At 41.6% G+C, this 21,704-nt stretch overlaps 1 protein-coding gene across 19 annotated transcripts in view; it reads left to right on the top strand.

Annotated features, from left to right (window-relative positions):
* The window catches only part of KIF16B (kinesin family member 16B), a 314,926-nt gene that overhangs the window by 72,318 nt on the left and 220,904 nt on the right, over positions 1 to 21,704 (top strand). The gene's annotated exons all lie outside the window — the stretch shown is intronic.

Raw genomic sequence — 21,704 nt, forward strand, 5'->3', positions numbered from 1 at the left:
ACTGTGTTATGGGGGCAAGCTCTTGAAGGCCTAATTAGCCAGTTTTGTGTCTCACAGCACTGAGAGGGGTCAGCAGCATATTGTATAAAGTTCTCCAGGTGCCATTTAGGTGGCTTGGCCTGCTCTGGGGCTGCACGAGACTGTTCTCATAAGGGGGAGGTTGCGCTGTGCTTTGCAGCCTGGGTGGGTTATAAGGGTCTGAGACATGATATTTCCGGTTACAGGAAGCACTGCCCTAAATGACTGTGTCTGAGTCCTGACGTTCTTGTCTACCCTCCTGGTTCTGATGCTAGTGTTAATATTATCTTGAGGTATCTCCTCAGTATTTCCTGTGTTGAGAGATTTTTGTGCAGGAAATGGAGCCAGGACTTCACTTGCATGTCAGGGGAGTTGGATGTGGAATAAACACCTTCACCCCCCAGACATGGGTAGTTTTCATCCTGTAGCAGACTCAGCTCTCAGAGGTAGTGCCACCACCTCTGTCTGTGAAGCTCACATTGTTTGACCTTTCATGGCACAATATATGCTTTCCTCAGTAAATGTACAAAGAGAGAGGATGGAAATCTGTTCCATATAAGGAAGAGAGAAACCAAATAGTAAGCTCTAAAAATTAGTGCATATAGTGCCACTTAGCACAGGTGCACCAGTACATTGAAAGACTTCAGTCTCCCCTTCCCCTTCTGTTGTGGGCTCTCCTGGTCCTCAGAGGAAAGGTTTTGTAACAGCCCCGAAGGAATCTGCCCAGAGCCACCATGATGAACCTGCCAGCTTTTGTTAGGCTTTTCCTCATAAGGTGATTCTGGGCCCTGAGCTAAGTTATCCTCCAGTTCCAATTCTATTATTCCTAAATCTTTTTCTTTTTTATAACTTGTCAAATGAAAAGAGTGGAAATGTGATGTGTGCTAGGTATTAAAGGTTATGAGAAAGACTAATGATGTTTCACAGTTTTCCTGTCTCTTGCTCTTGCAAGCCCATTTTGGATTTCTCTGCTAGTATTTGTGTTTTAAATCTGTAGTTGTTTTTTGTTCACATTTGATATTTTGAGGGCTATTTTCCTCTCATTGGAAGATAGTGTCTGAGGCTTTAAAAAAAAAAAGCAGCTACTCAGATGCTGTTTGAAGACATTCTTTGGAAATTGATGAAAAAAGGGATTGTTATCTGATGAATTTGTATCTGTGTGGTTTGTGAAATACTTTTCCATATTTCTGTTGTGTCAGTCAGCTTTTGCTCCAGTAATGCTGTATAGAACCCACTCCAACCCAGTGGCTTGAAGCAACATTTTCCCTCATGCATGTGTAGGTTGGCTGGGGGTTGGCTGGGCTAGCCTGGTTTGGTTGGGCTTGGGTCCAGGCTGTGGGTGAGTTCTGGGTCTGCTCCACATGTCTCTCATCCTCTTGGACTACCTGTTGTCTGGGACATGCTCTTCTCATGGCCTTGGCCAATGTACAAGCAGGCAGGCCTAGTTGTGTCTTGAGCTTCTCATGCCTGCTGGCATCACATTGACCAAAGAAGGTCACTTAGCTGAACCGAAAATCAAGGGGGAAAGGAAGTATATACTTCATTCACAATAAGGCGATGCCAAGGTTATAAATGTACAACCTGCTTTGAGATCGGTTGTGTAATTTACACATGCCCATGATGAAATGTGAGTCTTTAAATTCTGAGAATTTGCTCTTCTGGTGAATTTACCCATTTTGTAGACACAGGCCAGTGAACCAGGAAATTCTCAGGATTATGTTCATTGTCAGAACCCACTTGTTGACTCTGCCAGTTTGTCAGTTATTGTCCTTTCCAAGCCCCAAATTCTGAATATCCAAGGAGTGACCTTTGGGGAGAAGAACAAAGAGCGTTAAAATATCCCAGAAATTGAAGGGAGAGGTGAGGGCTGATTTGGTGTGTTGGCACTGTGAGTGCCTGCCTTCTTGCTTTTTCTTGTCCAAGTTTATCAGTGAGTCATTTCAGAGGAGACACATGGGTATTGTTTGAAGAGAAGACCAAGGAAAAGAGCATAACCCATCTTCTTAGTCCTCAGAATGATCTTTGTTGGTGTTGAGCTACCTTTGCTGGTTGTTTGTATCTCCACCTTCAGTTAGGAGACTCGGGATTAGTTTATTGGCATATGTCACATGGAGTTGCTTCAGGAATGTATGGAAGCCTCCTCATGCAACAGTAGGAGTTTCAGTCAGTGTGGAAGACAGAGGTCCCTTAATGTCAGCATTACACTTGGAAATCCTTTCATTTCCCTGGAAATCACTAGATCCTGAGCTCCTGGATTCTCGCAAGCCAAAGAGTAACTGTTGCCTTCTTTTAATTTGGTCTGTGGCTGCCCTTGCTCTGGATGAGTGATCCAAGGTCCTCTCAAGTGGGGTGGTGGGAGAGTGGAAGGCTGCTGGCCAGATTTGTGCTCTGACAAAGGGTGAAGGCTCTCTATAGCCAGGCTGGTGGCACCATGGCGACAATGACAGAGCCTCAGGCTTTGATCTGTGAAACTCTGATCTCAGGCTTCAGTTCTCTTTCTGAGTAATTGGGTCCTGACACTAAACCACAACTGTCATAGACTCTGCTCCCTAGCTTGGAAATTAGGGTGAATGGCGACCTCTTCCCTGGGTCCCAGTTAACAGAATAAGAGAGAGTAAAGTAGTTGGGGTTATTGTGAAAGTGGCTAATGAAGGTAGAAAGTATGTTAGTCTTAAGGAGGCCGTTCTTGGACAGTTAGGTAATGAGAGTTTTATTATCCTCCACGATGTGCTCTGTATTCATTCTCTTGCCCCTTAACCTGCCTTCCTTAGTTTTATTAATCTTCATTTTCTGGAAATGAAAGTCCAGACTCCCAGAGGCACCAGTGTCTTCAGTGCTCTGTTTACTTTGACAGTTCTCCTTGCCCAGCACCTCCGGCATCCCACCCACCCTGTCAGTGTCCGGCTGGTCCTGGAGCATACCTGCACGTCAGGTCTCTTAGTGTTTCTTGGCCTGTGTTGCTCCCCATTCCATATGCTTCCCCTTTCTGGCCTGTCAGAATCCATGGGGAAGTTCCCTCTCTCTGGTTACACTTTTCCCCCATTTCTCATCTGGAATGATTTTGCTCTCGTTGGACCTTTATAGCATTTGGTTTTAACCCTGTCACAGCATCCATCATAATCTGAGGTTGTGGCCTTGGTTTCTCCCTCTGAACAGGAGCAGGGTCTGGGCAAGGACCATCTCTTTATCATTCTGGGAGCCAGCTTCTGGAACTCTGCTTCTTGCAGAACAGGCATGCAGCAAAAACTTAACCACATTTAAGTAATGCCAAGAAACAAAAACCAAGAGCTTTATATTAATTTGCTAGGGTTGTCTCATGAAATATCACAGAATGGGGGCTTAAAGAGCAGAAATTTATTTTCTCTCAGTTCTGGAAACTAGAAGCCCAAGATCAAGGTGTCGGCAGGGTTGGTTTTTCCTGAGGCTTCTGTTCTTGGCATGCAGTTGGCTCCCTTCTCTCCGTGTCCTAACATGGCCTTTTCTTACTGTGCCAGGACTGCTGGTCATCCTCTGTACATCCTGATCTCCTCTTTTTGTAAGGACATCACTCAGATTGTACCCTAAATGCTTCATTTTAGTCTATTTACTTCATTAAAGGCCCTGTCTCCAGACACAGTTTTGTCCTGAGGTACTGGGATTAGGACTTCAACACCTGAATTTTCAGGGGGCACAATTCAGCCCGTAAGAGCCTGGAAGCATATAGAGCTGATGACATGGTGGGAGAAGTAACACGGAGTGTTGTGCCGGCATGGTCTTCTTCCTACCTCCACCTTCCATCATATGTTCCTCGTTCTTCTTTGAAAGGCTTGCATGTGAGTGTGTGTGTTTTATTCTTGGAAGGAACACGGGTGGCTACATTCCTTTAGATTATAGTCCAGTCCTTCTTTTGGTTCAGGTAGGTATTCACCATTTCAAGTGGGGCTCCTGGACCAGCAGCAGCGTCATCGTCTGAGAGCTGGTGAATGGTGTAGGCTCTCGAGCTCCACCCCATATGTGCTAAGTCAGAATCCAAGATTCTGGGATCTGCATCATAATGTTTGAGGAAAGCTGGAACAGTCTTGGGCTTCTTTGCCCTCAGATCCCTTCTCCGCCCTCTCTGACTCTGCCCTGGGTTATCATGGGGGACTGACTCCTAGGGGGCTGCCCTCTCTTGGGTTCCTGCATGACTCCCTGGGAGATTGGAGTGAGAAAGCAGACCTCTTCTGCTCCAGTTTCTTGTAGCATCTGCATGGCCCATTCCGGGTGCAGCTCTGGCCTCGTCACTGTGTCCCTCCTGCCCAGGAGTGATTTTGGTTCCTACTTTTGTTAGTGTGCGGGTGGCCTCACCATCCCCAGTGGCTTTTAAGCTCCTCTTTCAGTCAGGTAGCCAGTGCCCTGTATTTAAAGCCTTTGGGATGTCAGCACTGAAGTAGCTTCTGTCTCAGGGTTTGACCTGGTCTGGTACCAGAGTCCCACATCCCGGTCTCTTGACATGCTACGCCAGCTCCTGAGAATCCGTGTTGACTTTTCTTTTCTTTTTGATTTCTCTTTCTAGTCTCTTAGAGTGCTTCCCTAGCATGTTTTTCATCCTGCCTGAATTTGTGTTAAACTGTGATAACTCTCTTGGGTCTTGGAACTTAATGCTGTGATAAATCCAGCATCTATAAGCCTTAGGATCAATGCATTCCTGAGGCCTGGATATCAGTTCCCCTCCTGCTTAGCTTCAATACTGCGCTGCCTGCTTAGTGTTTGAAGTGGTTTATAAAGTGACCACTTAATACTTCTCCCGTGTGCCTTTTGGCTTGGCTTTTTATAAATCCTGTTTGTTTTACTGCTGATGAGTTTTTCACATAATGAGTCTCCAAATGCATTGTCCATTTCCACTTTCTTTCCCTCCACCCTGCCCTTCACATGCCTCTTTGGTTTGTGTGCTCTGTACACATTTTGGTTTCTCTGTTCTACCATTTTATACACGACTGAAAAAATGCTCAAAGATATGTTCTCTGACTTCCAAATAACTCCTTGAGTTCTGTGCTTCAGAATACATCACAGTCAGTTTGGACTGCAGCATAAAGCTCTCAAGTGTCTGACAGATGGTGCGGCAGAAGGGAGTGCTGACTCTGTGCAGGTCTGTCCAGAGCCGAGCTGCAAAGTGCTGCCTGCAGGCTTGAGAGTGCGCTCGGTGTGAATCCCTCCAGCACTGACTACTTTTCTAATTTTTTAGTAGGGAGGGTCCCCTTCTTACTGAAAACATTTCCTTTGATTACTCAGGATCCGACTTGCTTTTGTGTTTTCATTGCCCTGCGCAGGGCATCTGACTGTGACTTGGCACAAGGCTAGGTCGGGGAGGAAGCAGGCTGCTGATACGCAGTCTGCAACTGGAGAGACTTGCCCTTGAAAAGTGAGCTAGTTGTATAAGTTGAATGAAAATTGTTTTGTTTTTTTCCCCAGACATTAATTAAACAGATTTTTTTTCCTCACACACAGTAAACAATGTTTGTTGAACGGAATTTGGAGGGTGGAGCATATGTGAATCTCTGTGATAGTGGGATCCTAATACAAATGATTTAAGTTTAACTTGTGCTGGTGTCTTAATATTCCCTCTCTGGGGAAGAGAAGAGGCAGGATACGACAAGTCCATGGCAGAGCTGGATAACACTTCGATGGAAGAAGAAAGTGTCTTACTCTTTCAGAATGTTTTGACTGATAAGAGACAGAGTAAAATGAAATTGGAATCCTTTCTTGGTTTAAGATTTTCTGAGCTTAAATTTCATGGATAGGCTTCTTTTAAACCAACTTATTTCTGTTTTATGATAGAATTAGTCACCTGAACTTTTGTCTCTGGAAGATTATGGCAACCTATAAAAGATTTTTTTTCCCCCTAGGCTGTCTGTAGTTCTCCATTTCATGGAGCAAACATGTGTTGGGGAGTATAATGAGTTTGGAAGCAGCGCTAATAATGGGGGCTGTTGCTCAGGAGCTTGTGGTGGGCCTTTGGATTCCTGCTGCCCAAGGCACCAAATCCTGTTTGTAGAAAACCTACAAACAAATCATGGGAGAGATGATGCTTTATGTGGCCTTTGTCTCCTTTAGATGTGGTTAATCTTGACCTCTTCTTGGTACAAGAATTGAACCCGGGGATAGCTCTAGGACAGAATTTTATTTATGGACATTGATTTTGCCCAGATTTTGGATGAGGGAAGGGACATTTGTTTCAACCATGGGTCACATTCCTTATAAGCAACGTTTGGGCATTTGATGGCTCAGAATTCTGCCCTCACATAGACTCGCATATTGTTTATAGCTTGTAATAGCCTCTAAAAATACAGTGTCTCTAGAGCTAATTTGGCTACGTGAAGGTAGTACACTGAATTTCCAAGGGTTCATCCAAGCAGAGATTGGCTACTATAGGTGTTTTAGAAGTCAGTGCTCTCTCCCCTTTGGTTTTCATTGTGAAGAGAGAGTCAGTCCAGCTCAGCTCCTGCTTATTACTGGTGTCCATGTGCAGGTCCTGCCTCTTTACGATCTCAGTAACTGCATTGTGAGTTTCATTTTTAAAAGTTTTAAAAACTTTATTTTCAAACTTTTGAAAGCTTTTCGGTAAAGAAGGGATGAAAGTTGGTGAGCATTTTTTTTTTTTTGGACATACCAATATCCTAATCTAGGATTGCTGCCTATGTTGATAAAGAAATTCTTAGTGTTACTGTGAATTTAAAAATATTTTCTCTATAATGGCTTGCCTCGCTTGACTCACTTTATCTCTTCCATCCATCTACCCACCATCCATTTCATGCATCCATCCATTCCTGTTCTCTTCTCTCTCCTTCCCTCATTCAGTAGATGCTGTCAATAAACACATGTTTAGTATATTAGACATAGTTCCAAGCACCGAGTATAACCAATGAATAAAGCAAAAAAATCCCTGCCCTTGTGGAGACTATTATATCCTAGTGTTAGAAGACTCCCCCCGCCCCCAGTTGGGCATTCATATGTAAAACTCCCATAACTTCTCCTCTCCTTTTAAAAATATTTGTTGGGGCACCTGTGTGGTTCAGTTGATTTAAGCCACACATCAGGCTCTGTGCATGGAGTCTGCTTCAGATTCTCTATCCCTGTTTCTCCCACTTCACTCATTCTCAAATAAATAAAATCTTTAAAAAATTGATTTATTAACAAAATAACACTCCTGATGTGTGATGTCTGAGGCCTCAGATTATGTAAACTACATGTCTTTTTCAGTTATAGTATTTTATTAAATGTATTAAGTAAATTTATTAATATATGTCTATAGTGCTTTGAAAAGCCCCAGAGGTGTAGAAAGCATTTTTATTTTTTATTTTTTTAGAGAGCACGGGGGAAGGGGTAGGGGGATGGGGGAGAGAGAATTTTAAGCAGCCTTCACACCCAGCATGGGAGCCCAATACAGGGCTTGATCTTACGACCCTGAGATCATAGCCTGAACTGAAATCAAGATTTGGATGCTTAACCAACTGAGCCGCCCAGGTACCCAGCATAGAAAGCATTTTTAAAGTTGATATTCATTAGGATGTGAATGAGGATATAGTTTCTGTTTTGTTTGTTGCAGAATGGTCTGAATGCTGAATAAATGGAAAGTTAGAAAGGTTCCACTTGGGGTTATGTTACTAGAGAGGTTGTTTATGAATGAGCTCATAAATGTATGCTTATCATTCCTTCTGTTAGGTTATAAACTCCTTGAGGTCAGGGAACATGTTCAATAATTTTTGTATATCTCATAAATTCTAGTGCTTTGTATACTAGTTCTTTATAACTAGGAAGTGTTCACTAAATAATGGTTGAACTCACCAGCTATGTTCTCCCATTTCTGAGAATGTTTCAGGACAAGTTTGAGGACTTTTGCTGCATAACAGTCTGCCCTAAAACCTACTGGCTTTAGAGACTCATTGTTTTCCATGATTTTGTGGTACAGGCTGGCTCAGCAGATTCCCAGGATGGTCCAGGATGGCTGGTGGTTGGCTCAGTTTCAGCTGTGGATGATCTCACCTTGTTTCTCTCATCCTCAGGCTCATTTATATGCTGGTCTCCAGGGAGGATAAAGCCCACTATTGAAGCTTTTTTCAAACCTTCATTGGTACTTCATTTGGTAATATCTCCTTGGCCAAAGCTACTCATATAGTTAAAACCAGAGTTAGGTATGAGGGAATTACCCAACTACATGGGTTCAGGGTGAGCAGTGATTCTTTTCATTTTTGCAAAAAACTGACCACAAGCATCTTTTTCTCTGTTCTTCTTGTCCCCTTGCCTTACCAACCAGCCCCAGTGATTTGCAACTGTGTTTGTATGTGTGTGTGTTCTTACCTTTTCATAGAGGACAGTATGGAAAAGAGAGAGGATTGGGATGGGGGTTGCAATAAAAATGACTTGAGAGAGCATTTTAAGAATTTGTTTCCCCTACTCTGTAGACTAATGTGGATGACTTTGTGTCTGTTTGAGCACAAGTCACCTACAAAATTCCCAGGTGTAAAACCCTTTATCTTTTTTAGGGCATTCACACATACTATCTCATTGGCTCTTTCTTGATCTGAAACAAGAGAAAAAAAGATGTGATTGCACCTGACATAGTATGAACTTGTTAATTTGTCAACCTCTCATGAAAGTTAGACCCTGATGTTAATTTCCATCAAACTGCTTGTTCTTCCTTTTCTAAAGTTCTGCTCTTGCAACTGTTTTTTAAGACGAAGGGCAGAGTAATACCGTTCATTGTTCTCTGCAACTGGGACTTGATAATTAATGGGGGAGACCACTGTCAACACTACGGCACGGGGGTTGACTGAAGAACTTAGCAGGGTCAGAGGCTAAGCGAGCCATTCCCAGAACCAGCTCTGATACTTTTAATAATGCCAAGGCTGCCATATTTTCCATGGCAGTTTTCATCTTGAAGGAACTGCTCATAAATAAAGGCAATGCAAGTATATGTTGGTTCTTACTTTTGAATAACGTTTCTGGAGCAAAAGGCTCAGAAATAAGTCAAATGCACCCTGTTAAATGTTGGAACCATGCGATAAATTATTTTGAATACATAGGGGATTTTCCTTCTGATCTTTTGCAGTGAGGCATGTGCACTGACGGGCTCTTACTGCATATTTATTGCCACGGTCAGGGAGGAAAAGATTGGTTGTATGAAAGTGTGCTTTATGTACACCTGAATTCACTGGGTGTGCTTAAAGTGTAGAAACTTGGGTTTTTTTGGAAGGAGGGATTAAAAAGCGACCATTTCATGGTACAGATCAGTTTACTGTTCATGTCACCCAGGAGCACATCTGACTCCCCTTGGATGAGTTCTAGCAGTTGTGAGAGGAGTACATGCTCTGGGGAGTGGGGTGGATGTGGAATGAGGAGATGGCTCATAGCCTACCTTACCTAGAGACCTTAGCCTTTGCATTCTTCTGACCATCGTCATCTTGACCTCTCCGTTTCTCAGACCCTCACTGTCTGATGCAGACAATAATCGTACCTATCGTGTAAGGTGATAAATGAACACAGGATTTTTTTAAAAAAGATTTTATTTATACATGAGAGACAGAGAGAGATTAGGGCATAGACACAGGCAAAGAGAGAAGCAGGCTCCATGCAGGGAGCCTGATGTGGGACTCGGTCCCAGGACTCCAGGATCCTGTCCTAGGCCGGAGGCAGGCACTCAACAACTGAGCCACCAGGTGTTCCCACTTATAGGATGTTTAGAGTGGTGACCAGCACATAGTTAAGTGTAAGCAATTTCAGTACTGTTTACTACTTGGTTGCCAGTAATAGGTGTCTTCCCAATTGGGCAGGAAAAAAAAAATCATATATATGGAAGCTTTCAAAAGTATATAATTTTATGCAGTTACAATGTGGCATTACTTCCAAGACATTTTATGGTATAGTATTTTATGTTTGTTTATTTCAAGTAATAGAAAATCCAATTCCAGACTTGCTTAAATGATAAAGGGGTTTATTAGTTCATAGAAGAGTAATGGTTTGGAGGTAGCATGGGATTTAGGCATGGTTGGGATCAGGGCTCTGGTTGTCTGGGATTGTTATTGGATTTACCTTTTTGTTATATTGACTCTTCATGCATTCTGCTCTTGGAATGGCAAAGCAAGAGCAGTAGTTATAACTTTATATTCACCTACCATACCATCTAAATTTGAGGTGTCTGGGTTTCATAGTCCCCAACAGAATTCTGAGCTTAGCACTGAGTGGTGCAGTTTTGAACCAACCCGTGGGGCCAGGGAGATACCCTGTGCTGACTGGCCTTGGTTTGGGTTATCTAAGTCAATCACTTTGATAAGGTGATCAGGGTGACCCTGATGGGTTGAGATGAATCAGGGCCCAACTGTGAGCTGGGGTGAGGTCAAGACCACTGGCCACAGCAGCTATGCACTGTGTGGTGCGAGAGTGGGTGAATCTTGGTGATGCCATCCTTGTTTTCCACCACAGACAGAGAATCCGGTCGCTTACTGGAGTGGAAGGTATCCTCATTGCAAACAGGAGATGCAAGGTAGTTGAAACATTGCTTTATTCTGTAAGAGAAAGTGTTTCTGAGTACTTCCTTTATGACTCAGAAGTCCTATATTCAGCTGGAAAATTATGTGAAAGGGCCAGCTGAATATCTGGACTGTGGTGTGAAGATTTGATATGAGAGAAACTGCTCTTTTTTGTGTTAGAATTGAAAGATGGCACACAACGAATTCTGTGTATTTAAATACATTTTCCTCTTCTCCTTTAGATTGTTTACATTATTTGATATGAACTCCCAATGTGGGTGTGTTCTCCTCTCCAGGTTTTCATATGTAGCATTGAATTTAGCTTAATTTCCAGTTGACCCCTTTAGCTTGATGTTTCCCAGCCTGGTCTACCTAGCAACAGTTACTATGAGCAGAGAGCTGGTATTGGCCTCCATCTGTAACACAACAGCAGGTTTTAAGAGATTACTTTTTCCTTAGTATTTTGCTTGATTTTGCCTTTGCATTATTCAAGGATGACAGCAATTTCTCTTAGCTCCAGGCAGCAAAGCCCCAAGTTTTTAAAGCAAAAGTGATGGTTTTAAGATGTATGTATCTGTAAAACAGTATAATTAGCAAGTGGGCATCTACTGATTGGTAGATGGACCTTGGTAGCGTGTGGATATTTATTACCAGTATATTCTGTTATTTGCAAGGGAGGGGAGATGGCTATATGTTTCTGATATCTCGTGTAATACTCTAGAGTACAGCTTTGCCAACTAAAAACAACTTTCCCGAGCAAGTTGTCTATGTCTCATCGATGAGTGGAGTTAGTTTCAAATAGTTGTGATTTCCCCTTGAAGGAGTGTAAGAACAAAGGTGTCACTGAAGGTGGTCATTTTCCTCGGGATCCTGTACAATCTGTACTAATGTGTTATATGGCCGCCTTTCTTGTCCTTGCCATTAAACTGAAAATTACACTGGCATTTTTAGCAGATTGGGCTGCAATGAGTGACAGAACTTGCTACGACACTTTAAGTTGTGAAGTCCAGTGTCTCGTCCAAAACAACTTAAATGTCAGTTATTCTGCACGCCATAGAAGTTGATTTTCTATGCACAAGAAACCAGAATCACTTGCAGACCTCTTTCAAAGACCACTTTGTGTGTTCTGCAGACTCAAGGAAGGAGCGATGTGGGAGATGGCACCCCAAGTCGGTACTTTGACTGGGTGCCCTGTGCCTCCTTGGAAGGGTAGGGACTCCTAGCCCTAAAGCATGTGGAAGATCATCCCTTAAAGCACACATCGACGTGGTTATTGCATGGGCGTAGGCTCCTGGAAAGAAATGGCACACACAACTTCTTGCCGGGTTTTGTAGGCCCACAAAGGGGCTCCAAGCATTTGGAGCCCTTGGGTGATGCCATTTGAAAGGAAAATTTCAACTGAATAGATTATTTTTTTTTGTTGAATAGAGTGATTTAGTCAAGCAATGTTTAAAAAAAAAAACTATTGGTATTCACTTTTTAAATCAAGGTTCAGCATACACAAAGTGTGCAAATCTGGTGTGCAGCTCAGTGAGCATATGTAAAAAACAAAAGTGCACCATCTGAAGTGGACAGGTCCCAAATTTTGATCTTTGCATACACTTATGTAACCCACACCCAGATCAAGGTAGAGAATATTTCCTACTCGCAAGAGGCTCCCTCTAACCCCTCCCTGGTCACATTATTTCCTGTCTCCCTCTCACAGAGGTAGCCACTGTTCTGACATCTGTCACATAGGCAGAGTTTGCCTGTTCTTGAACTTCATACAAATGGAATCATGCAGAATATTCTCCTTCTGTTTTTGGCTTCTTTTGTGCAGCATGTTGTCTGTAAGATTCATCCATGCTGTGTTTAGCAGTAGTTTCTTTTTTATTATGCAACTCTGCCACACTCATTTTATTCATTCTCTTGTTGAATATCTTTGTTTGGGTTATTATCTCCAGTCTTTTGATTATTACAAGCAGTGCTTCTGTGAACATCCTTGAACCTGTTTTGTCGGATTCATGCTTTCACTGGGCCCCCTTTTTCTGGCTCTCATTTTGGTCAGAGTTTGGCCTCGACTTGCCCTTCTCTGGTATACGTCTGCCCAGTCATTAAGGTCATAGACTCCTTGATCTGCACATCCCCTGTTCCTTGGCCAGCTGGCTCTCAGTCTGGGCAAGGCCAAGGGAGCAAGACAAGACCCCCTGCCCCAGCGGATCAGGTCTGGACCCAGCAGGAGCAAAACCACTCATCCACAAACAGCAGATGTTTGCCTTCAGTCTGTGTGGTGTAATTTTTTTCTGTTTTCATCTGGATCTAGCTTAATTGGGTGATTAACACAAATCATTTCTGATTTCTATAGGTTTGTAGAAAGATAATTCTGAAGGTTCTTAATATACTCTGGATTTTTTTCCCCTCTAAATCTTCTTTTTTCATAGCTAGATATTTAATAATTTGTGTCCTATGTGCTGTTATGGACTATCTGGTTTTCTTTTGCTAGGTTCTTTTTTTTTTTTTTTTTAAGATTTATTTATTTATTCATGAGAGATACAGACTAAAAGGGAAAAGCAGGCTGCTCGCAGGGAGCCTGATGCGGGACTCGATCTTGGATCTCGGGATTATGACCTGAGCCAAAGGCAGGTGCCCAACCGTGGAGCCACCCAGGCATCCCTCCTTTGCTAGATTCTGAAGTCCAGAGGCTAGAGATATGTTCTAATTGTATTTGGACGCTACTGCCTTGCCCCCAAATTGCTTTGTGTCCAGCAATTTAATATTAAGAATAATAGTAGATTATATTTACTACACACTTATTTGAGTGTTAGGTGTTATTCTAAGTCAGCAATGTTTAATAGAAATATAGTGCAAGCCACATAGTAGGGATTTAAAATTTTCTAATAGCCACATTAAAAAAATAAAAACATATAGCTGAAATTAATTTTAATACTACACTATATTTAAACTACTATATTAAAAATTACCACTTTGATGTATAATCAATATAAAAATTATTACTGAAGTATTTTATACTCTTTTTATAATGAGTCCTTGACACTCATGAATTTTACATTTACAATGTATCTCAATTCAGATGCTAAATTTGTATAAGATACACTGATCAGTGTTTTGATTTTATAAAATTTATAGTTAAAAAGTAGATTCTCATATTAACTATATTCCAAACACACTGAAAAGTTTTCCAGTAAATCAGTTGAGTGTAGTTTAAAAATTTAAATCAATAAATTAAATAAAAATGAGAAGTTCCATGTTCCCACTGCATTAGCCACGTTTCAAGTGTTTGGTAGCTGCGTGCATGCTGCAGTTTTATATATTTATTTTTTTAAGGCTTTACTTACTTGTTTATTTGACAGAGAGAGAAAGAGAGAATGCTTCACACGCAGGGAAGTGGCAGGCAGAGGGAGAGGGAGAAGCAGGCTCCTAGCTGAATGGGGAGCCCGATGTGGGACTTGATCCCAGAACCTTGGGATCATGACCTGAGCTGATGGCAGATGCTTAACCGACTGAGCCACCCAGGCACCCCCATGCCGCAGTTTTAAATGTCGTGTGTATTAATTTGTTCCATTCAGCAGCCTTTCAATTTACAGACAAGGATACTGAGGTCCAGGGGAAACTCTTCCCCCAGTTTAGGAGGAGATCAGAGGTCGAGCACTGTCCTGCGGTCTGGGCTGGTGATTCCACGGTACTGCCCAGTTCTCCACTGTTTGAATCTGACCTCAGGTCTTTCCACGTTCACTTGCATTGGCTTTTCTTCTGCCTTTCCCTAACTGATGTCTTTTTTTGCTTTTTCATATTACAAAGAATGATGGAGAAAGTGGTCTTAGAAAGTGACCCTATATTTGGTGGTTCATCAGTGTTTTAAAAGCCAAAATAGATGATGGCCACTGTTTAAGAACCATCTGCTCTGTTATCTCTGTAAATTTCAAGATAAGATTTGCTTTCTCTGAAATAATGGCTCAGGATTCCTTCTGTGTTTGGTAATGCTCCTTTTCTAATAATGATTCTGATTTTTTTTTTTTTTTTATTTCCTCCAAGGTTGGGCTTACTCATCTCTTGCCGTGGCCCCTTTCTAAAGTCTCTTTCTTAAGCAGAAAGACATGGTTATTTCCCTAAGTATCAGTATTTTATTTTTTTTAATCCTGGTTGTTCTAGTTGACCCTTGAGCAGCACATGGGTTGGGGGGTGACCTCCTGTGCAGTCACACATGTGCATGTAACTTTGACTCCTCCCAAACTTGACCACTCCTAGCCTACCATTGACTGGAAGCCTTACCAAATACATAAACAGTCGATTAACACTTGTTTTATGTATTTTAGAATGTATTTTTACAATAAAGTAAGCTAGAAAAAAAGAAAAGGTTACTGAAAATAAGAAAGGGAAAATACCTTTACAGTAATGTAGTGTATTTATTGAAAAACATCTGCTTGTAAGTGGACTCACACAGTTTCAACTTGTTGCTCAAGAGGCATTTATATTATTGTTTTGAATGCTGTGTCTGCAGGAAATGGTATTAAAAAGCATCTGTAGTGCTAAGGTGATAATGTGCTGTATTTCATCCGCAGGGTGCTCTCTTTGAGATTCCTCTAAGCTTGTTTTCTTTTTCCCTCTCTTTGAGGTTTCTCTTCTCTGTGGATGTTGTGTGCATCACATCACCTTTCCACTGCTTACCTCATGTGGGTGAAATGGACAATGGCCTGTCCTTTCTTGAGTTCTTTCCCATTCTGGGTGGTCCCAGGATTCAGGTTTTTGAGGTGTCTTGACTATTCTATAATTATTTAAGTCTTCTCAACTGAGGCGACCTGGTTTCTACTGGATTTATCCCTAACTAATTGTGTGACTTGGACCACATAAAACCTCTTTCTCTTGGTCTCATTTTTTTCAATCATAAATGGAGCAGGCTGGTCTAGATGACCTCTAAGCTTTCCTTATCTTGGAGGAGATCTTGTGTCCTTTCTCAAGAGGCTGCATGGAATTATCCTTGTGGGCCTCATACCTTGGGTGTGGGAATCTTGTCCCGTTTCTCTGCTTTAGGGGGCTTCCTTTTTGTCCCTTGCTGCTGGGCTTTTTTGGGAGGTGGGATGGTGACTACTCTTCTTTTTGAATGTACCCTGGTGGCCTGTCTCAGTCTGGGTGTTTATGTATCACATACATAGCAGTATACAAATAATAAGTACACTGTTTGGTGGATTTTCACAGACCAAACATGGCTCACATAGCCTGCAACCAGGTGAATAGATATCAGTGCCTCAGTGTCCCTGCCATGCCCCCTTCTAGTCACCACTTTCTCCAAGGGGGATGTCTGGCTTGACTTTTAAGAGCATGGCTTAGTTTGTCCTGCTTTTAAACTTTATACACATAGAATCATACCAAATGTATTTTTTTTTATGTGCTTGTGTGACTGGATTCACTTCTTGGCATTATGTTTGTAAGATCCATCTATAATTTTGCACGTAGTTGTATTTAATTGTTGCCAAAGTGTGATTATGTCACAGTTTGTTTATTCATTCTACCCTTTGAATTTGGCTTGTTTCCTGGTTTTGCTGTTAGAAATAGTGCTGCTTCAACCTTTCTCGAATCTATCTTTTGGTGAATGTATATACATACTTCTGTTGGGAATATACCTCAGACTAAAATTGCTAGGTCATAGAGCCAGGTGCAAGTTCAGCTTTAGTAGATACTGATATTGTACCATTTACTACATTCCCATCTATATGAGGGACCCAATTGCTCTCCCTCCTCACCATTTGCAGTTTTCTACCTTTCTTTTTTTTCAACCATTTTCATTGGATCTATCAAATCTGTGTATTAAAAAACTTCCCATTATTTTTAATAAGCCTCATTTTCTGGATGACTTCACCTAAGAGCTTGTCATTGAGTGAGTTACCCCATCGTTTGATGCCCTGAGACACAGGGTGCTTCTTCCAGCTTTCTTTCTTTTTTTTTAATAAAATAATTTTTTATTGGTGTTCAATTTACCAACATACAGAATAACACCAAGTGCTCATCCCGTCAAGTGTCCCCCTCACCCACTCACCCCCACCCCCCACCCTCCTCCCCTTCCACCACCCCTAGTTCGCTTCCCAGAGTTAGGAGTCTTTATGTTCTGTCTCCCTTTCTGATATTTCCCACACATTTCTTCTCCCTTCCCCTTATATTCCCTTTCACTATTATTTACATTCCCCAAATGAATGAGAACATAGACTGTTTGTCCTTCTCCGATTGACTTACTTCACTCAGCATAATACCCTCCAGTTCCATCCACGTTGACGCAAATGGTGGGTATTTGTCGTTTCTAATGGCTAATATTCCATTGTATACATAGACCACATTTTCTTTATCCATTCATCTTTCGATGGACACCGAGGCTCCTTCCACAGTTTGGCTATTGTGGACATTGCTGCTATAAACATCGGGGTGCAGGTGTCCCAGCGATCCATTGCATCTGCACTTTGGCATAAATCCCCAGCAGTGCAATTGCTGGGTCGTAGGGCAGGTCTTTTTTTAACTCTTTGAGGAACCTCCACACAGTTTTCCAGAGTGGCTGCACCAGTTCACATTCCCACCAACAGTGCAGGAGGGTTCCCCTTTCTCCGCATCCTCTCCAACATTTGTGGTTTCCTGCCTTGTTAATTTTCCCCATTCTCACTGGTGTGAGGTGGTATCTCATTGTGGTTTTGATTTGTATTTCCCTGATGGCAAGTGATGCGGAGCATTTTCTCATGTGCGTGTTGGCCATGTCTATGTCTTCCTCTGTGAGATTTCTGTTCATGTCTTTTGCCCATTTCATGATTGGATTGTTTGTTTCTTTGTGTTGAGCTTAAGAAGTTCTTTATAGATCTTGGAAACTAGCCCTTTATCTGATAGGTCATTTGCAAATATCTTCTCCCATTCTGTAGGTTGTCTTTGAGTTTTGTTGACTGTATCCTTTGCTGTGCAAAAGCTTCTTATCTTGATGAAGTCCCAATAGTTCATTTTTGCTTTTGTTTCCTTTGCCTTCGTGGATGTATTTGCAAGAAGTTGCTGTGGCCAAGTTCAAAAAGGGTGTTGCCTGTGTTCTCCTCTAGGATTTTGATGGAATCTTGTCTCACATTTAGATCTTTCATCCATTTTGAGTTTATCTTTGTGTATGGTGTAAGGGAATGGTCTAGTTTCATTCTTCTGCATGTGGATGTCCAATTTTCCCAGCACCATTTATTGAAGAGACTGTCTTTCTTCCAATGGATAGTCTTTCCTCCTTTATCGAATATTAGTTGACCGTGAAGTTGAGGGTCCACTTCTGGGTTCTCTATTCTGTTCCATTGATCTATGTGTCTGTTTTTGTGCCGTACCACACTGTCTTGAGGAACACAGCTTTGTAGTACAACCTGAAATCTGGCATTATGATGCCCCCAGCTATGGTTTTCTTTTTTAAAATTCCCCTGGCTATTCGGGGTCTTTTCTGATTCCACACAAATCTTAAAATAATTTGTTCTGTCTGAAGAAAGTCCATAGTATTTTGATAGGGATTGCATTAAACGTGTAAATTGCCCTGGGTAACATTGACATTTTCACAATATTAATTCCGCCAATTCATGAGCATGGAATATTTTTCCATCTCTTTGTGTCTTCCTCAATTTCTTTCAGAAGTGTTCTGTAGTTTTTAGGGTATAGATCCTTTACCTCTTTGGTTAGGTTTATTCCTAGGTATCTTATGCTTTTGGGTGCAATTGTAAATGGGATTGACTCCTTAATTTCTTTCTTCAGTCTCATTGTTAGTGTATAGAAATGCCATTGATTTCTGGGCATTGATTTTGTATCCTGCCACGCTACCAAATTGCTGTATGAGTTCTAGCAATCTTGGGGTGGAGGATTTTGGGTTTTCTATGTAGAGTATCATGTCATAGGCGAAGAGGGAGAGTTTGACTTCTTCTTTGCCAATTTGAATTCCTTTAATGTATTTTTGTTGTCTGATTACTGAGGCTAGGACTTCCAGTACGATGTTGAATAGCAGTGGTGAGAGTGGACATCCCTGTCTTGTTCCTGATCTTAGGGGAAAGGCTCCCAGTGCTTCCCCATTGAGAATGATATTTGCTGTGGGCTTTTCGTAGATGGCTTTTAAGATGTCGAGGAAAGTTCCCTCTATCCCTACACTCTGAAGAGTTTTGATCAGGAATGGATGCTGTATTTTGTCAAATGCTTTCTCTGCATCTAAAGAGAGGATCATATGGTTCTTGGTTTTTCTCTTGCTGATATGATGAATCACATTGATTGTTTTACGGGTGTTGAACCAGCCTTGTGTCCCGGGGATAAATCCTACTTGGTCGTGGTGAATAATTTTCTTAATGTACTGTTGGATCCTATTGGCTAGTATCTTGTTGAGAATTTTTGCATTCGTGTTCATCAGGGATATTGGTCTGTAATTCTCCTTTTTGGTGGGGTCTTTGTCTGGTTTTGGAATTAAGGTGATGCTGGCCTCATAGAACGAATTTGGAAGTACTCCATCTCTTTCCATCTTTCCAAACAGCTTTAGTAGAATAGGTATGGGTTCTTCTTTAAACGTTTGATAGAATTCCCCTGGGAAGCCATCTGGCCCTGGACTTCTGTGTCTTGGGAGGTTTTTGATGACTGCTTCAATTTCCTCCCTGGTTATTGGCCTGTTCAGGTTTTCTCTTTCTTCCTGTTCCAGTTTTGGTAGTTTGTGGCTTTCCAGGAATGCGTCCATTTCTTCTAGATTGCCTAATTTATTGGCATATAGCTGTTCATAATATGTTTTTAAAATCGTTTGTATTTCCTTGGTGTTGGTAGTGATCTCTCCTTTCTCATTCATGATATTATTAACTTGAGTCTTCTCTCTCTTCTTTTTAATAAGGCTGGCTAATGGTTTATCTATCTTACTAATTCTTTCAAAGAACCAACTCCTGGTTCTTTTGATCTGTTCCACAGTTCTTCTGGTCTCGATTTCATTGAGTTCTGCTCGAATTTTAATTAACTCTCTTCTTCTGCTGGGCGTGGGGTCCATCTGCTCTTTTTTCTCTAGCTCCTTTATGTGTAAGGTTAGCTTTTGTATTTGAGTTCTTTCCAGTTTTTGAATGGATGCTTGTATTGCGATGTATTTCCCCCTTAGGACTGCTTTTGCTGCATCCCAAAGATTTTGAATGGTTGTATCTTCATTCTCATTAGTTTCCATGAATCTTTTTAATTCTTCCTTAATTTCCTGGTTGACCCTTTTATCTTTTTAGCAGGATGGTCCTTAACCTCCACGTGTTTGAGGTCCTTCCGAGCTTCTTGTTGTGATTTAGTTCTAATTTCAAGGCATTATGGTCTGAGAAATGCAGGAGACGATCCCAATCTTTCGGTATCGGTTCAGACCCGATTTGTGACCCAATATGTGGTCTATTCTGGAGAAAGTTCCATGTGCGCTTGAGAAGAATGAGTTTCAGTTGAGTTTGGATGTAAAGTTCTGTAGATATCTGTGAAATCCATCTGGTCCAGTGTATCATTTAAAGCTCTCGTTTCTTTGGAGATGTTGTGCTTAGAAGACCTATCGAGGGTAGAAAGAGCTAGATTGAAGTCACCAAGTATAAGTGTATTATTATCTAAGTATTTCTTCACTTTGGTTAATAATTGATTGATATATTTGGCAGCTCCCACATTCGGGGCATATATATTGAGGATTGTTAAGTCCTCTTGTTGGATAGATCCTTTAAGTATGAGATAGTGTCCCTCTTCATCTCTCACTACAGTCTTCGGGGTAAATTTTAGTTTATCTGATATAAGGATGGCTACCCCTGCTTTCTTTTGAGGACCATTTGAATGGTAAATGGTTCTCCAACCTTTTATTTTCAGGCTGTAGGTGTCCTTCTGTCTAAAATGAGTCTCTTGTAGACAGCAAAGAGATGGGTCCTGCTTTTTTATCCAGTCTGAAACCCTGCGCCTTTTGATGGGTTCATTAAGCCTACTCACGTTCAGAGTTACTATTGAAAGATATGAGTTTAGTGTCATCATGATATCTATTCAGTCCTTGTTTTTGTGGATTGTTCCACTGGACTTCTTCTTCAAGGGGAATTTTAAGAGTCCCCCTTAAAATTTCTTGCAGAGCTGGTTTGGAGGTCACATATTCTTTCAGTTCCTGCCTGTCTTGGAAGCTCTTTATCTCTCCTTCTTTTTTGAATGAGAGCCTTGCTGGATAAAGTATTTTTGGTTACATGTTCTTCTCATTTAGGACCCTGAATATATCCTGCCAGCCCTTTCTGGTCTGCCAGGTCTCTGTGGAGAGGTCTGCTGTTATCCTAATATTCCTCCCCCATAAAAGTCAGGGATTTCTTGTCTCTTGCTGCTTTAAGGATCTTCTCTTTATCTTTGGAATTTGCAAGCTTCACTATTAAATGTCGAGATGTTGAATGGTTTTTATTGATTTTAGGGGGGAATCTCTCTATTTCCTGGATCTGAATGCCTGTTTCCCTTCCCAGATTAGGACAGTTTTCAGCTAGGATTTGTTCAAATACATATTCTGGACCTCTGTCCCTTTCGGTGCCCTTGGGAACCCCAATTAAACTTAGGTTTTTCTTCCTCAGGCCGTCGTTTATTTCCCTTAATCTGTCTTCATGGTCTTTTAATTGTCCGTCTCTTTTTTCCTCAGTTTCCCTCTTTACCATCAACTTGTCTTCTATGTCACTCACTCGTTCTTCCACCTCGTTAACCCTCGTCGTTAGGACTTCTAGTTTGGATTGCATCTCATTCAATTGATTTCTTTTTTTTTTTTTTTTATTTATGATAGTCACAGAGAGAGAGAGAGAGGCAGAGACACAGGCAGAGGAAGAAGCAGGCTCCATGCACCGGGAGCCTGAATTTGGATTCGATCCCAGGTCTCCAGGATCGCGCCCTGGGCCAAAGGGTGGCGCCAAACTGCTGCGCCACCCAGGGATCCCCAATTGATTTTTAATTTCTGCCTGATTAGCTCTAAATTCTGCAGTCATGAAGTCTCTTGAGTCCTTTATGCTTTTTTCTAGAGCCACCAGTAGCTGTATAATAGTGCTTCTGAATTGGCTTTCTGACATTGAATTGTAATCCAGATTTTGTAACTCTGTGGGAGAGAGGACTGTTTCTGATTCTTTCTTTTGAGGTGAGGTTTTCCTTCTAGTCATTTTGCTCAATGCAGAGTGGCCAAAAACAAGTTGTATGGGGAAAAGGAGAAAAAGAGAGGAGAGAAAGAAGGAAAGAAAAGAA

This window comes from Canis lupus, chromosome 24, assembly GCF_011100685.1.
Source record: "Canis lupus familiaris isolate Mischka breed German Shepherd chromosome 24, alternate assembly UU_Cfam_GSD_1.0, whole genome shotgun sequence".
In the NCBI taxonomy this organism is placed as follows: domain Eukaryota; kingdom Metazoa; phylum Chordata; class Mammalia; order Carnivora; family Canidae; genus Canis; species Canis lupus.